This window comes from Sorex fumeus, unplaced genomic scaffold, assembly GCF_029834395.1.
Source record: "Sorex fumeus unplaced genomic scaffold, SorFum_2.1 ptg000065l, whole genome shotgun sequence".
Taxonomy (NCBI): domain Eukaryota; kingdom Metazoa; phylum Chordata; class Mammalia; order Eulipotyphla; family Soricidae; genus Sorex; species Sorex fumeus.
In genome coordinates, this window is record NW_026606122.1 from 254282 (window position 1) to 271586 (window position 17305).

General features: G+C 40.8%; 1 pseudogene; it reads right to left on the reverse strand.

Annotated features, from left to right (window-relative positions):
* Positions 1–3843: 3843 nt before the first annotated feature.
* LOC130036708 (histone H3.1-like) overlaps positions 3844–17305 on the reverse strand; it is a 48901-nt pseudogene continuing 35439 nt past the window's right edge.

The window sequence follows — 17305 nt, forward strand, 5'->3', positions numbered from 1 at the left end:
TCCTCCGCCCCTCTCGGAGAGCCCGGCAAGCTACCGAGAGTATTCGATATGCCAGACACAGTAACAACAAAGTCTCCAATGGAGACGTTACTGGGCCCGCTCGAGCAAATCGACGATCAACGGGAGGGCCTTTACCTTTACCTTTACCTTTTAACAAAAGTCAACTCAACATTATTTCAGAAAAAATTTGTATTCAAAATGATGATGTGACTCTAATATTGAAATTTTCACAATTTTCCCTCTGAGACAGTGCTGTGAATAAATGCCAATTGCTCTTTGGAAATAAAGCACTGAAGTGATAATACAGCAGTCTCTGCTCCTCTTTTCCAGGAAATCTGCATGCAAAAGAATGAAGAACGTAAGTCGATCCCTTCTTTTTCCAAATGCTATGTGCTTTCTAGTGGGTTTCTCACATGCAGCCCTTTGTTGACCAATTTTTCAGGTCAGATCCTTAGAGATAAATATTTTCTACATGAACTGAGACAAAAGCTGAAGTATTAATGAGAATGTCAATAGAGGGTTTTGTCTCCTCTAATGACAAAATACCTTTGCCATCTAGCAGTGATATGTGTACATGAACAAAATTTACCTCCTAACACCATTTTTTTGCCCCAACAATTCCTTGTTCCATGTGCTTTTATTGTAGTCTTAGGATTAAGACTTATTATTTTATTTTTATTTGTAGGTTATTTGGGAATACCTTTCCCAACCCCATGTAATTTCTCTTAGATAAGCTGATTATTGTTGAAGCACTACATTATGGTAGTATGCATTCCAAGAATGGAAATAAATATATACTGTTTTTTTTCTAGTTCCAACTAAAATTCCTTTCTCAAATGAAAGAAAAACCCTATTGGAGCACTGTTTCTAAATATTATTAACACCTCAACATACAGGAGGAAATGATAATAGATGTACAGCTCAGGCAATATACTGGACAAGGCTGTGAATGGTCAGAATGAATTGGCTGAGAGGCTCCAGCCAAATTGGGCTCCCAGTGCAGGCCATTAGTTATCTCTTGCTACAACAAAATTACCAAAATATTTATGGGTTTAATGAAACATATATTTTTTTCTCTTAGAAATTCGAAAGTATAGGGGCCAGATAGATATCTCAACAACTAAGCACATGTTTTGCATTCAACAGGCCCAAGCACAATCCAAGATTGAACCTGAGCACCTCCAGAATTAACCCCTGAGCACTGAGCCGGGAGTAGCCCTGGAGCACCACTGATTGTGTCCCCACCATAAAAAAAGTCATACGTATGAGTTATCACTTGTGTCACTTGTCCCATTGTTCATCGATTTGTTCGAGCGGGCGCCAGTAACATCTCCATTTGTGTGTGCTACCGTAGTCCAGTGGTGTATTGGGGGCTCTTTCAGGGTTAGGGGATAAGGCCTGATATATTTACTGTTTCTGGCATATTGAATATGTCCCGGGTAGTTTGCCAGGCTCTGTCGTGTGGGCTGGATACTCTTGGTAGCTTGCCGGGCTCTCCAAGAGGGAGAAAATGCATTGCTCTCTTAGGGGAGCTTTGTTTTATAGTATCTGTAAATTGGCTGTTGATGAGATTACATGGTGTGGGGGGAGCAGTTTGTGGGTGTGACTGCCAAGCTACTGGAAAATGGGGCATCTGGGTGGAGAAGGCCCAGTCTTGATCCAATCAGGCTTGGAGATCTCAGCCACGGATCCCAGATACCTGGGGTTTTTCTGCCTGTTCTTTCATGCATAAGGCTCGTCCGAGCGTGTGGAGAGTGGCCTTGAGCACGGCTGTGGCTGGGTTCTGGAGGTTTTCAGCTGCTGGACTCTGCTTGGGGTGGGGAGGGAAACTCAACCCGCCCCCCTCTGAGGGGCCCCGGTGAAGATAGACTGGCGCGGGGGCAGGAGATTCTGCCAGATGAGTTAACAAAACTATATTCCCTCTGGACACTGTAAGGGAGGATCCACTCTCCTTGATTTATCTAACTTCTAAAGGGTGCGTATTATTCTTGGTTTGTGGCCCTTTCTTCTTCACCAAAGTTAGCAGCTTAGCATCTTTTTTTCTAACAGAGATGTTTTCATCAAGTATCCCCAGAACTATGACTCTCCTGTCTCTGTCATAAATGCTTCTCAGTACATTGAGCTGTTGGTGCTAAGTCAGGATATTAGGATTAGCTCTCGACGCTGCCCTGTAAGCAGGAAGCAGAACCAAGGTCCCACTTTGAGTTAAGTGGGAAAGCTAAACTTGTGAGTCCAGATAATCTGGAGAAGTACAGCATGCTCTCATATGCCTATCTGGTCATACATTACCTTGGCAGTACAAGGCAGCAGTTTTCCCCTTTCTTTTTTGTAAAAAAATTATTTATTTTTAATTAAAAATTTTTTAATTTATTTTTTTAGATTTAAAAAAATTTAAATAATGTAGGAGTACTACTATTTGTTTAGCCATTGATTAAGCTGATTGAATTGGGCATGAACTCCACATTACTTTTTTATTTTATTGTATCGTATTGTATTGTATAGAGAGTTACAAATTGTATTGTATTGTATTGTATAGAGAGTTACAAAGCTTTCATGTTTGAGATTCAGCCATACAATTATGAAACACCCATCCCTCCACCAGTGCACATTTTCCACCACCATTGTACCGAGTATCACCCCCCACTCACATACATACACATTGCGGTTCTCACCCTGCCTCTATGGCAGACAATTTCCCCAATACTCTAATTTGGGGCATTAATTTTGCTCGAATTTTCCCACCACTATTCAAGTCTACCTGCCAGGGGAAGACACTAGATAATATATTTTTCATAGCTCATTTCGAATATCATGAGACCTCACATGGGCAAGATTGTAAATGTAAATTTCTAGATTTTAAATGGTTGGGTTCCAGAGACATCTCCGTGTGGCACTAATCCATTTTGGGATTCAACTGGGAGCCTCTGGGCCAGGGCTGTTGGTCCGCTTAAGATGGTATCTGGGGGTAAATTGTGGGCATGACAGGCAGTCTTCTGGCCAGGTGGTGACCCAGGGAGGGACAATACAGAGCCTCAGCCACCATGCATCCTGGAGATTTAGTCCTAAACCCGTATACCTAGGCCTTGCTTTGAAAGCTCTTGGTCACCAGGATTCCATCTGGATTAGGTGGGAAGACTGCATCTGCTCCATCTGGGGTGTCCCAGTGATATTGGTTCAGTATGGGGCCCAGAGAGATCTCCGGTGCTGTGGTGTCATCTGGGACTTGTTGCTGTGTCTCTAGGCCAGGGCTGTTGGTGCGTTAACATGGTGCCCGGAGGCTAATTGTGGGCATAAATGCCAGTCTTCTGGGAGGGCGAGGATCCGAGGAGGGACAGCCCAGGTCCTCTGCCACCATGCGGCCTGAAGATGTAGTCCTGGAACCCACATACCTGGGTGGAAGCTCTTGTGGAAGCTCTTGGTCACTGGGATTCCATCTGTAGTAGGCGAGTTTACCCCTTTCTTACACATCCTTTATCTGGATAGACCTTTAAATATCAGTATGAACCTTCTCTTTGTTCTATGTGTAACCAAGCACAAGAACGTGGGGGATGTAATTTGTACAGCCTACATGTCCAACTCCATATATTCTTCTGACGTTTTAATCATTGGAACATAGCTTTGTCAACATAGCTTTGACAAGACAATGTATAGCCTGATGTTCTTTTGACCAATGCTCATCCTATAACTGCTTGTACTCTTGCTAGTGAGTCTTCCTCTGTGATGAAGTCATTAGGATGTAGCACTGCACTGTAGCAATGTCATCCCATTAATTATCGATTTGCTCAAGTGGGCAGCAGAAGCGTCTTCATTTGTCCCAGCCCTGAGATCTGAGCATCATAAACTTTATGCCCTCTTTCCATGGATGCGGCATGCCAGCTGGATGTCCTTGGGCATAATGGTTATGCACTTGGTGTGGATGGTGCAAAAGTTGGTATCTTCGAAAAACACCACCAGGTAGGCCTCACAGGCCTCCTGCAGTGCCATGACGGCCGAGCTCTGGGAGGGCAGGTCAGTCTTGAAGTCCTGTGCGATCTCGCGCACCAGCTGCTGGAACAGTAGCTTGTGGATAGGCAACTTGGAGGACTTCTGGTAGCGGCAGATCTCACACAGCACCACAGTGTCGAGCTGGTAGCGGGCGGCTTCTTTATGTTGCCCATGGCTGGTGCACTTTTGCTTGCCGCCTTGGTGGCCAACTGTTTGCAGGGTGCCTTCCTGCCCATTGACTTGCACGTGGTCTGCTTACTACAAGCCCTCTCATTCTTCCTAACTCAGTTGGAGACTCCTTCAGGGTTAGGGAAATGAGACCCATTTTTGCTACTGTTGTTGGCATATTTAGTATATCACGGGTAGCTTTTCAGGCTCTGCCATGTGGGAAGGATACCCTTGGTAGCTTGCCGGGCTCTCTGGGGTAAGGGGATGGAGGCTTGGCTTTTGGGGCAATCTCTAATTGTCCTTCCAGGTGTTCCAAGTCTACTGAATGTCAGCTCCTGTTGACTGGCCTGCTGCAACAATTTGCACGTTGACAACACACACCTGCCTGCATCTCCAGGCAGCACCTGGGGCATCTGCAGCCTCAGGTTGATCATCATCAGGTGGAAGGAGTGTGCCCAGAGGTCGTTGAATAGCTGACAGAGCAAGACCCCATCACATAAGGTCTGTGCCAGGTTGAGCACCTGTGCCGAGTCCCAAGTCACTCGGTGGTTGGTGAACAGTGTCTTGCAGTGGATAAGCCATCACGCGTGCTACTGTCACTGTTCCATGCTTGATGGTTTTGTGATTCGGCCCGGCCGGGGGAGGTGGTGATGCTGTGGCAGCTGCCGCCGTTTTTCCTTGCCCTACTAATGCCATTCTGTCTTAATCCCGCAAAGCAGCCAGTGATGTCCAGCAAGAATCATATGCAGAGTTCCAGCAGGGATCACACACGGAATTCCATGCCTGGCGTGGGCGTCATCCAGAGTAAGATGGTGAGCCAGGTTCGGGAGAGTGTGAGGGGTTCGACTGGCATCAGTGCCACCTTGCCTCCAACTACCCATTAGGATGTAACTGGTAAAAAATAGAATAAAAGGAGGCCTCTGGCAGTTGCTCTTTGCCTAGAGCCATATCGATGTCTTGGCCCTCTGTGATCTCTGCATTGCTATCACGTGTCTTGTCTCTGCACCTCCGACCAAAAGAATATTCACGCAACATTAGCACACCCCACAGCACACCCCAGTAATCAATAATAATTCTGAAATAATTCATTAATCTCAAAATTCTCAACATAATCATACAACATCCCTTTTACTATTTCTGGAAGCATGCTAGAGGTTCTTGATATTAGGATGCAAACACATTTGGTGGCCAAGGGCTGAAGTGATAACATAGTGGGTAAGGCATTTGCTTTGCACGTGGCCCAATCTGGGTTCAATTCCTCCGTCCCTCTCAGAGAGCCCGGCAAGCTACCGAGAGTATCTTGCCCGCACAGCAGAGCCTGGGAAGTTCCCCGTGGTGTATTCAATATGCCAAAAACAGTAACAACAACTCTCACAATGGAGACATTACTGGTACCTGCTTGAGAAAATCGATGAACAACGGGAGGACAGTGCAACAGTGCTACCAAATGACGATTGTGGGGCTGAAAGATAGTACAGCACTTCCTTGCATGCAGTTGATCAGGGTTGAATCCCAGGCAGCACATATGGTCTCTCAAGCACCACCAGGCGTGATCTCTAAGCCCAGACTCAGGAGCCTTGAGCACCACATGGTGTAGCCCCAAACCCAAACCAAAATATGCCAAAAAAAGACATTTGCACACTTATGTTCATTGCAGCACTATTCAAGCTAGGCAAAAATCTGGAAACAACTAAAATATCCAAAAACAGGTGACAGGAAAAATAAGTGTTTGTAAGTCATATTTCTTTATTTTTTATGGAATCACAATAAGATACAGAGTTACAAAGCTGTCCTTCGTTGATTTTCAGTCACACAATGTTTCAAGAACCTTCTCTTCGCCAGAGTACATTTGCCACCAACAATGTTCCCAGTTTCCCTCGACCCCCAGCCCCAACCTGCCTCTATGGCAGGCACTTTTCTTCTTTCTCTCTATCTCATTCTTTCTTTTGGGCATTATAGTTTGCAATACAGCTACTGAAAGGTTATCATGTTTTTTCTTTACTTAACCTCAACCTCAATTCTTATGCAGAATAATCAGTTACAACTATCATTGCAACAGTGATCCCTTCTCTATCCTAACTGCCCTCTCCCCCCACCACTTGAGGCAAGCTTCCAACCATGGACGAATCCTCCTGTCCCTTGTTTCTACTGTCCTTGTATATTAGTCTCATACTACATTTTTTAAAACCCTACAAATGTGTACATCGTTTTATGTCTGTCCCTCTCTTTCTGACTCATTTGAGTGAGCATGACACTCTCAAAGTTCATCCATTAATAAGTGAACTTCATGACTTCATTTTTTCTGGTGGCTGTGTAACATTGTGTAGATAGATGTAGAATAGTTTCTTCATCCAGTCATTTGTTCCCAAGCACTCAGGTTGCTTCCAGATTCTGGCTATTGTGAATAGTGCTGCAATGAATATAAAAGTGCAGTTTGTTTGCTTTTTGGTGTTTTTGGGTCCCCAGGGTATATTCCCAGAAGTGATATTCCTGGGACAAGAGGAAATTTAATTTTTAAATTTTTAGGAATACCCATATTGTTTTCCAAAAAGGCTGGACCAGTTGACATTCCCATCAACAATGAATGAGAGTCCCTTTTTCCCCACATTTGCACCAGCACTGGTTATTCTTGTTTTTTTTTAAATGTGTTGCAGTCTTTGTGGTGTGAGATGATTTCTGATTGTTGTTTTGATTTGCATCTTCCTGATGATTAACAATGTAAAGCTTTATTTCTTTGCTTTTTGGGTCACACCCGGCGATGCTCAGGGGTTACTCCTGGCTCTGCACTCAGGAATCACTCCCGGCGGTGCTCAGGGGGCCATATGGGATGCTGGGAATCGAACTCGGGTCAGCCGCATGCAAGGCAAACGCTCTACCCGCTGTGATATTGCTACAGCCCCCTGTAAAGCTTTTTTCCATGTGCCTTTTGGCCAGTTTAATTTCTTCTTGGAGGAAATTTCTTTTTATTTCTTATCCCCATTTTTTGACAGCATTGAATGAGTTTTTTCTTGTAAATTTCTACAAGTTCCTAATATAACTTGGATATTAACACTAATCTAATGAGTACTGGGTAAGTATTTCTCCCATTCCTGGGATTTCTTATATCTTGGGCACCATTTCTTTTCAAGTGCAGAAGTGTCTTAATGTAGTCCCATTTGTTTATGTTTTCTTCCAATTGCTTGGTCAGTGTGGTTTCATCTTTGAAGATGTCTTTAGTTTCAATGTCATGAAGCGTTCTGCCTATGTTTTCCTCCATTTATATTATGGATTCATGCTTTGTGCTAAAGTCTTTAATCCAATTGATCTGACTATAGTGCATGGCATTACAAAGAGGTCTGAGTTCACTTTATTACATGCAGCTGCCCAACTTGCCTAGCATCACTTTTGAAAGACTTTCATGCTCCAGTTCATATTACTTGCTCCTTTATCAAAGATTAAGTGATCATATACTCGAGGGTCTGTGTCAGGATATTCAAAACTATTCTGCCGTTCTGCTTTTTTCCCAACACCATGCTGTTTTAATTACTACTGCTTTATAGTACAGTTTGAAGTTGGAAGATGATGTCTCCCATCTTTTCCCGAGGGTTACTTTAGCTATTCTGCGTGTTTATTGTTCTATGAATTTCAGGAGTGTTTAATCTATTTCTTTGACAAACGTCATGGGTATCCTTATAGAAACTTCACTAAATCTACATAATGCTTTGGGGACTATTGCCATTTTGACAATGCTAATCATTCCAATAATCATTTAAATTCATTAATTAAAAAAAGAAACTATGATACATACACACAATGGAATACTACTTGGTTACATCAAGGAAAGATGAAATTATGCAATTTGTTGCTCCGTGGATGGATCTGGTGGTTATCATGGTTATCATGGTGAGTGAAGTGAGTCAGAAGGAAAGTGATAGAGAATGATCTACCTCATATATGTATACAAAGAAACATAGTAAAGAAACAAAAAATACCCAAAATAACCAGAACTGAGAGTTGGTCTCTAGTAGAAAGTATAATACAGTGTGTGTGTGTATGTGTGTGTGTAATGTGTGTGTGTGTGGGGGGGGGGTAAGGCTGGCTAGGAGGAATGGGTGAGGGGAACATTGGGGCTATGGTGGAGAGAAGCTGACACTCTGGTGCAGGTTGTGGTGTTGGAATATTTTATTCATAAAATCCTGCCATTATCAGTATTGTACCATGGTGCTTAAAGTAAAATGCAATTTATAAAAGACATACTAAAGCGCTGAAACAATAGTACAAGTGGGAAGGGCATTTTCCTTGTATATGGCTGACATAGGTTCAATTCACCACATCCCTAATGGTCTGACAAGCATTTCCAGAAGTAATTGCTGAGAGTACAGCCAGGAGTAACCCCCGAGCATCACTGGGTATGAACCAAAAAGTCAACAAAAGTCATATTAAGATAATTTTTTTAAATTTTAAAGGCTACTCCTTTAAAATTTTAAAGGTGGGCTGGAGCGATAGCACAGTGTATAGGGCTTTCACGTGACTGATCTGGGTTCGATTCCTCCATCCCTCTTGGTGAGCCCAGAAAGCTACCAAGAGTATCCCACCCGCACGGTAGAGCCTGGCAAACTCCCCGTGGCAAATTAGATATGCCAAAAACAGTAAGAAGTCTCACAATGGAGACGTTACTAGTGCCTGCTCAAGCAAATCGATGAACAACGGGAGGACAGTGCTACAGTGCTACTCCAAATGAATATTGTATAAGTCTTAAGTAATTAAGTAATTACATAATTTCTCTATGCCCTACACAACCACAGTCCCTCTGGATGTGGTCCCTCTTCGCTCTACCTTCACATTTCGTTTATCAAGTTTGTCTGCTTCCCCATTCATCTTCTCCTAAAATTCTTTTCTGCAACAATAGCAAACAAGCTTGACAACCTGGGTGGAGGTCAGGACTTCAATGTGCATGCCATGCAGGAGCTTCTTTGGGCTTTCTTGATTCCTGACGTGCACGTGCATTTCACCAGTTGTGGTGGGACAAGCAAGACAGATTTGGTAGTAACCTCTCTACCTCTCTTAGTATGTTTTAAAATTTTTCTTGGTATTTCCCTTACTCATCTGAGGCTTCCCATACACCCACTACCAACACAGCATGCTGCATAATTCTGCACGGTCTCATTCATATGTACGTTATAGACATTTTTGTTTCCTACGACATCTTTTGTCCAATTCATATAATTGTACCACATAAACAGAATCCCTATAATCTAAAGAGAATACTATCTCAAAAGGGATGAAAAACATTTATAGCACACTAGGGTGGGCTATTAAAATAGGGTCTGGAGAGATAGTACAGTGGGTAGGGCCCTTGCCTTGCATGCAGCCAACCCAGGTTCAATACCCAGCAACCCTATGATCCCTCAAGAACCTCAAGGAATAATCCCTGAGTGTAGAGCCAGGAGTAAGCTCTGAGTATCACTATCTGTGACCCAAAGACAAAAAAAAACAGAAATTTTCATGAATTGTGTACTGTCTACCAAATATTGTATTAGACGTTTTATGTCTCTTACAATCCTTCAGATCTTAACAATTTGATATGATATATCCTAAAAAGTGAATAACAGGACAATTAGATTTATTGATTTAATGAATTACACAGTAAAAGAGTGGTCAAATTGACCAATAAACCTAGATAACTCGTTCTCAAACCTGGATATTTTCTCCTACGTTGTGCAGCCTTCTTAAAGTAAAGGAATATAAAAGTGAACTTATTACCATTTCTTGTGAAGAAAACCCTCTATAACATATGGTGCTGGCATAAATGGACAACCACTTGCAAAAAATGGGCTTAGACCTCAACCTAACACCATGCACAAAAGTCAGATCCAAATAGATTAAAGACCTCAACATCAGACCTGAATCTGTAAGGTACATTGAAGACAAGGTTGGCAAAACCCTCCACGGCATTGAAGCTAACGGTATCTTCAAAGATGACACGCCACTGGCCAAGCAAGGGAAAACAGAGTAAAAGAATGGGATTATCTTAAACTGAGAAGCTTCTGCACATCAAAAGAAACAGTGACCAAAATACAAAGACAGTCTACAGAATGGGAAAGGATATTCACCCAATTCTCATCTGATAAGGGGTTAATATCAAGAATAGACAAGGCACTGATTGAACTCCACAAGAAGAAATCATACAACTTCATCAAAAAACTGGGGTTATAAAATGAACAGAAAGTTTCTCAAAGAAGAAATACGAATGGCTAAAAGGCACATGAGAAAATGCTCTATATCACTAATCATCAGGGAGATGCAGATCAATACAACTATGAGATACCACCTCACACCACAGAGACTGGCCCATATCCAAAAGAAAAAAGGAACTGGTGTTGACGCAGATGTGGTGAGAAAGGGACTCTCCTTCACTGCTCTTGGGAAGGCTGACTGATTCAGCCCTTTTGGAAAACAGTATGGACGATTCTCAAAAAATTAAAAATTGAGCTCCCATTTGACCCAGCAATACCACTCCTGGGAATATAACCCAGAGAGGCAAAAAAAAAAGTATAGTCAAAATGACATCTGCACTCGTATGTTCATTGCTGCACTGTTCACAATAGCCCAAATCTGGATAAAACCCGAGTGCCCAAGAACAGATGACTGGTTAAAAAAACTTTGGTGCTTCTACACAGTGGAATACTATGCAACACAGCAACACTGTCCTCCCGTTGTTCATAGATTTGCTCGAGTGGGCCCAATAACGTCTCCATTGTGAGACTTCTTGTTACTGTGTTTGGCACATTGAATACTCTCGGTAGCTTGCCAGGCTCTCCGAGAGGGGCTGAATTAAACCAGGCTCAGCCGGGCTGGCTGCATGCAAAGCAAATGCCCTACCGCTGTGCTATCACTGCAGCCCATGTATTTATACTCATCCAGAGAAAAAAATCACAACCACATAGTCTAGCTTTTCTGTTTCTTATGGGCTATATTCTATTGTTGCCTTTTGACATTTCTGGTTATAATTCCTAAAATGATCTGATTCTTCTTCTTTAGCTCCAGGCACATTTATCTGTTCTATATTCCTACTTGATATTTCTTAGAGCTGTTTTAACACTTTCACTGTCATGATAATGAAGATGTCCTAGACAATCGCAGACCCTGGGGTTAGAGTAGACATCTGAGAAGAGAATTTTGTTATTAATCAAATCTTTCATGATTAGAGGTTATCCCTTTTAAAGAGAGTCACTTATTTTATGGAGTACAATGTGCAATTTCCCAAAGTTGGTTTCCCAAGCTGACTGAACACCCAAAATTCATTGCACTTAACAATTATGTGTTAATTGGAAATATTTCCTTAGTAGTAGTAAAAACTAACATCATATCTGGAGATTTATCCATTGCCAGTATAAATATAAAAACAAGAAAATTGCACAGGTTTCACACCCTAGGTTTTTTAGTGATAGCTATATGACACTGGGGAAGTTTTTTCATCTAATTCTTTAAATTTATTCACAAGTAAAACAAGGATGAGATTCCATATAGTATGACTGTTTCAGAGTTAAATTATTACGTTATGTAAAATTCTTAATAGTTTTTGGGGACTGAAGAGTCCGTAGAGTACTTGCCTTGCACACCCCAAGCATCCCATATGGTCCCCCAAGTAATGCCAGAAGTAATTCATGAATGCAGAGCCCTGAGCATCGCCAGGTATTCCTCCCCCCAAAATTCTAAATAGTTCTTGGAATATAGCAGATATATACCATATGCCAAGTTATATAACTATGCAAAATAAATGGAAATAATTTTAATTAACTTTTATTATGAATCATTTTTCCTTTTACCAAAATTTAGTAAAATTTTATCACTTTCCCACAGTTACTACATTAGAAAGATTTCTGCCAATATATATGTCTGATGCTGAGTAAAATTCTGGTTGAACAGCATTTCAGGTTCAGTACACCTGAAATATTTTTCTTTACTATTGACAATTAGGGCTGAAATTCTGCTGAAAGCATATTTTTATTTTTACATACATAAATAAACTTCCCTTTACAGATTATTTGATGATAGATTAAACATGGCTTCTAACTTATATAACTTATCCATTACAGATACAGTTTCTCCACTATGAATTTTCATTTAAAAATTATTTACCCACTGAAATTTCTCTCACACGGGGAGAGTTTTCATATCCTAAGAAATCTCTGGCATTAAAATAGAATTGTGGTGTTGAAAGAGAACTGAGTTCTACCCGAAAGCTGTCTAACATTTGTACAGAGACATGAATCAATTAATTTTAGGTGTGGATCCTTGGACATTAAATAATTCTGATATTAAATAGATAAGCATGTCTTTCATTGAATTAAGAGGGTTTATCCCTACTGCAAGTACTTTTAAGGCATCAACTTTGACCACTGAGGAAAGGCTTTTAGACACTAATAAAACACGTGTGGCTCCTCTACATCAGATATCCAACATCACACAAATTCTAAATATTTTTTAGTTATAGCCCTATGACTTGTATATCTGTGTGTTCTCCTAGGGGTTTTCCTCGTGAAACAGGCATCTAGCTCAGCCTTTACTCAGCCAATGCTCTTACATCCTTTCTTTTCCACAGGTCTATACTTATAAAAACAAACACTGTCTTCCCGTTGTTCATCGATTTGCTCAAGCGGGTCCAGTAACGTCTCCATTTTGAGACTTGTTGTTACTGCATTTGGCATATTGAATACGTCACGGATAGCTTGCCAGGCTCTGCCGTGATCTATATTTATAAGTGATAGAATTATGCCTACAACAGATTTCCCACAAAAAAAAGGATTGTGCTAGATTCTTCTCTGGCAAGCTTTCTTGCAGCCCATAAGAAATGCCAAGTCTTTTCCACAGAAAAGACTAAATATACTTGAATTTTGATCCATTATATTCTTTGGAATTTGACTTTTTATGAAATTTCTTTCTTTAAAGTAGAAACTACTTTTAGTCATAATATTATCATAGATTCATATGTGTTACTGGGTGGGGAGAGTTCACAAAAGAACACCTAAGCAGATGACAAAAGTGTGAAATATTCTTACTTATTAGTAATCGATGGCTGGAATGATGATGAGAGAAAATAATTGTTCCTTTCTCATTCTTATCAGTATTTTATTCGATAGTCTATTTCACTCTTTTCCTTGCTAGCATGAATGTAAACTGGTACATACTTTCTGGAAAATAACTTTACAGTATAGAATTATAAAATAGAAAATTATCATAATTTTTCATCCAATAACTTTTTAATCAATCTAGCCAATATAATAATCAGATATGCTAATAAATATACAAGAATATTAATCAAAGCATTATATATTATTGAAAAATATTGGAATTAGTTAAATATACTGTGGTATAGTTTTACAATGGAAGATGTAACCATTAAAATGTTGCTGACAGTCATTCAAACCTGGGAGTTGGCTGTACCCGCATATGCATCCTAGGCATCCTCTAGGACCCTGGGACACTCACCATCCCTGACCCTCTTCTTGTTCATCCCCAACACTGGACCCTGTCTTCTTCGACCCCAAGATCAGTCATTCGAACTTGGGACTTGGCTTTCCCTGCGAACATGCCCCAAGCATCCTCTAGAACCCTGGGGCGCTCAACATCCCTGAGCCTCTTCCTGTTCGTTCCCAACGCCGTTCCCGGTCTATTTCCACCCCCAGGTTGTACCCTCCACACACACCAGGTACCTGTAGGGGGAGTGGCTTCTACAGAAGTGAGAGTGGCCTCTTCAGAAGTAGGGGTAGCCTAATTTTGGGCCAGGCGCGGGTAAATCACTCACACCTAGCAATCTTGTGTAACATCGCAGTCTCCATGCCACCAAAACAAACATGAAGAAACAACGCAAATCCCCACCAGAGGGGAGGAAAATGTACAGACTTCAAAAGCCTCATAAGGTGCTACTCACCTAAGGAACCTCTCTAAGAAAGAATTCAGATATGCAGTAATAAAGATGTTCAATGAATTCAATGAAACAGTGAGACAGATATCCAGTAAATTAAAGGAGGACATGAGAGAATTGAGAAAATACAGGAAGAAATGAGAGCAGAAATTGGAAAGGTATGCACAGAAAATATCATGAGTAAAAGATTCGGTAGATGAAATAAAAAAAAAACTCAATCTGTGCCCTCAACAGTAGAATAGCCACAGCTGAAGACAGAATCAGTATGTTAGAAGATCAGCTACACAAAGCCTACAGGCAACAACAAACAATGGCAAAAGAACTCAAAATAGCTCTAGAGCGAATGAGTCCTAGTAGATGATTCCAAGAGGAACAACATTAGAATCATTGGAGTAGCAGTAGGTCAGGGGAACAGCCCAATGAAATAGCTATGGTTAAACAAATCACTGATGAAAAGTTCCTAGAGCTAGACAATGCAGCCATTCAGATTCAAGGAGCCCAAAGAGTACCAGGTAAAAGAGATCCTAACGAAAACACTCCAAGACATATCATAGTTAGAATCATGGATGCCTCGGATAGAAAAACAATACTGAAAGCAGCAAGGTCAAAGAAGGGAATCACATACAAAGGAGTACCCCTAATATTCACAACAGACCTATCAGAGGAAACACTCCAAGCCCGAAGGCAATGATGGGATACAGCGAAAAAATTCATTGAAATGAACGCTTCACCAACAATACTCTATCCGGCTAAACTCACCCAAACTCGAAGGAACGGTACACTATTTTGTGGATATACAGCAGCTCAGGAACTTCATAGAGTCAAAACCAAACCTAAAAGAAGGGCTAAAGGGGACAATGTAAGAAAAGACAAACCCTACAAGCATAATAATCGCTTACAAAAAGATGACACAAAACTCCATAATAATAATCTCTCTCAATGTCAATGGTCTAAATTCACCAATTAAGAGAGACACAGAGTGGCAAAATGGATTCAGAGACAGAACCCAATATTCTGCTGCCTACAAAAAACTCATCTAAACAGTGAGAGCAAACACAGACTCAAAGATAAAGGGTGGAAAAAAATCCAACTTTTTTGAGGGAGCTAGCTGCTCCCTCAAAAAAGCTGGGGTGGCCATACTAGTATCCAACAACATAAATTAAAGGTTAAAAAAGATTAGAAAGGAAGGCCATTTTCTATTTATCAAGACATACGTATAACAAGAAGACATCACACTCTTAAATGTATACACACCTAAAGAGGGAATAGTTAAATACTTAAAATATCTGCTAAAAGATTTTAAGGACATTGCTAGCAACACAATAGTACCCAGACACTTCAACATCACCTTATCGCCTCTGGATAGATGAACAAAAACAAAACTCAGCAAAGAAACATTGGCTTTGAAGGAAGACATAGATGATAAAGGGCTTATAGACCTATATACGGCATTACACACCCCCCCAAGTAAAAGTAAAGTAAAGGCCCTCCCGTTGATCATCAATTTGCTCGAGTGGGCCCAGTAACGTCTCCATTGGAGACTTTGTTGTTACTGTGTCTGGCATATCGAATACGTCACGGGGAGCTTGCCAGGCTCTGCCGTGCAGGTGAGATACTCTCGGTAGCTTGCTGGGCTCTCCGAGAGGGGTGGAGGAATCGAACTCGGGTTGGCCATGTTGGCTGCGTGCAAGGCAAATGCCCTACCACTGTGCTATCGCTCCAGCCCCATAAAGAATATTAATTTTTCTCCAGTGCACACGGAATATTTTCCAAAATAGACCATATGATAGGCCACAAAACATACCTCAATAGAATCAGGAAGATAGAAGTAGTATTAACAATCTTTTCAGACCACAATGCACTGAAGACTGTAGTGAATCACACACAGACACGAAGAACCAAATCAAACAACTGGAAATTAAACAACTCAATGTTAAGCAACGAGTGGGTCAGGAAGAAAGTTAAGGACAAAATCAAAAGATACCAGGAAACAAAAGAGAATGAAGACACTAGGTAGCAGAACCTATGGGATGCAGCTAAAGCCGTGATAAGGGGAAAATGCTCTGCAAGCATCTCTCAGGAAGGAAGAAAGGGCCCACATAAACAACTTGACTTTACAGCTCAAGATCGTAGAAAAGGACCAAAAAAAAAAAAGGAGACCAAACCGCGCAGAAGGAAAGAGATCATAAAACTTAGAGTAGAAATCAACGACATAGAAACCAAAAAAAAAAACAAAACCGAAAGCAAGAGCTGGTTCTTCGAGAAAATAAACAGGATAGATAATCACTAGTAAGAATCACAGAGAAAGAGAGAGAACCCTAATAAACCGAAACAGAAATGAGAAGGGGGATATCACAACAGAAACCAAAGAAATTCAAAAGATCATCAGAGACTAATTTGAAAGTCTGTATGCCATGCAACAAGAAAACCTAGAAGAAATGGATAAATTCCTGGATTCCAATAATCTCCCAAGGCTGAATCAAGAATATCTAGAGTACATGTATAGTCCTATTAACATCAAGGAAATTGAAACTGTAATCAAAAGTCTTCCCAAAAACAAAAGCCCAAGTCCAGATGGATTCACCAGTGAATTTTTCAAAACATTTAAATAGAACATCATGGGAAATTAAAGAAACAGAAACTCTCCCAAATAGTTTCTATGAAGCCCACAACTAACACCACAAGGATACAAAGACACCAGAAGTAAAGAAAACTGCAGGAATATATCCCTGATGAAAACGGATGTGAAGATTGTGAACAAAATACAAGCAAATAGACTTCAACAACTCATCAAAAAGATCATACACTATGACCAAGTGAAATTCACCCAAGGGATGCAAGGATCGTTTAACATTTGGAAATCAATCAACATATACCATCATATCAACAAAAGAAAATATAAAAACCATATAATCATATCAATAGATGGAGAGAAAGGATTTGACAAGATCCAGCACCCGTTTATGATGAAAACACTGGCCAAAATGGGGATAGAAGAACTTTCCTCAATATAGTTAAAGCCATCTACCACAAGCCTACAGCAAGCAGCATTCTCAATGCGGAAAAAACTGAGTGCCTTCCGTCTAAGATTAGGCATGAGACAAAGATGCCCACACTCTACTGCTGTTCAATATAGTACTGGAAGAACTTGCAATAGTGGTTAAACAAGAAAAAGATATTAAGGACATTCAGGTAGGAAAGGAAGAAATCAAGCTCTCACTATTCACAGATGATATGATACTATAT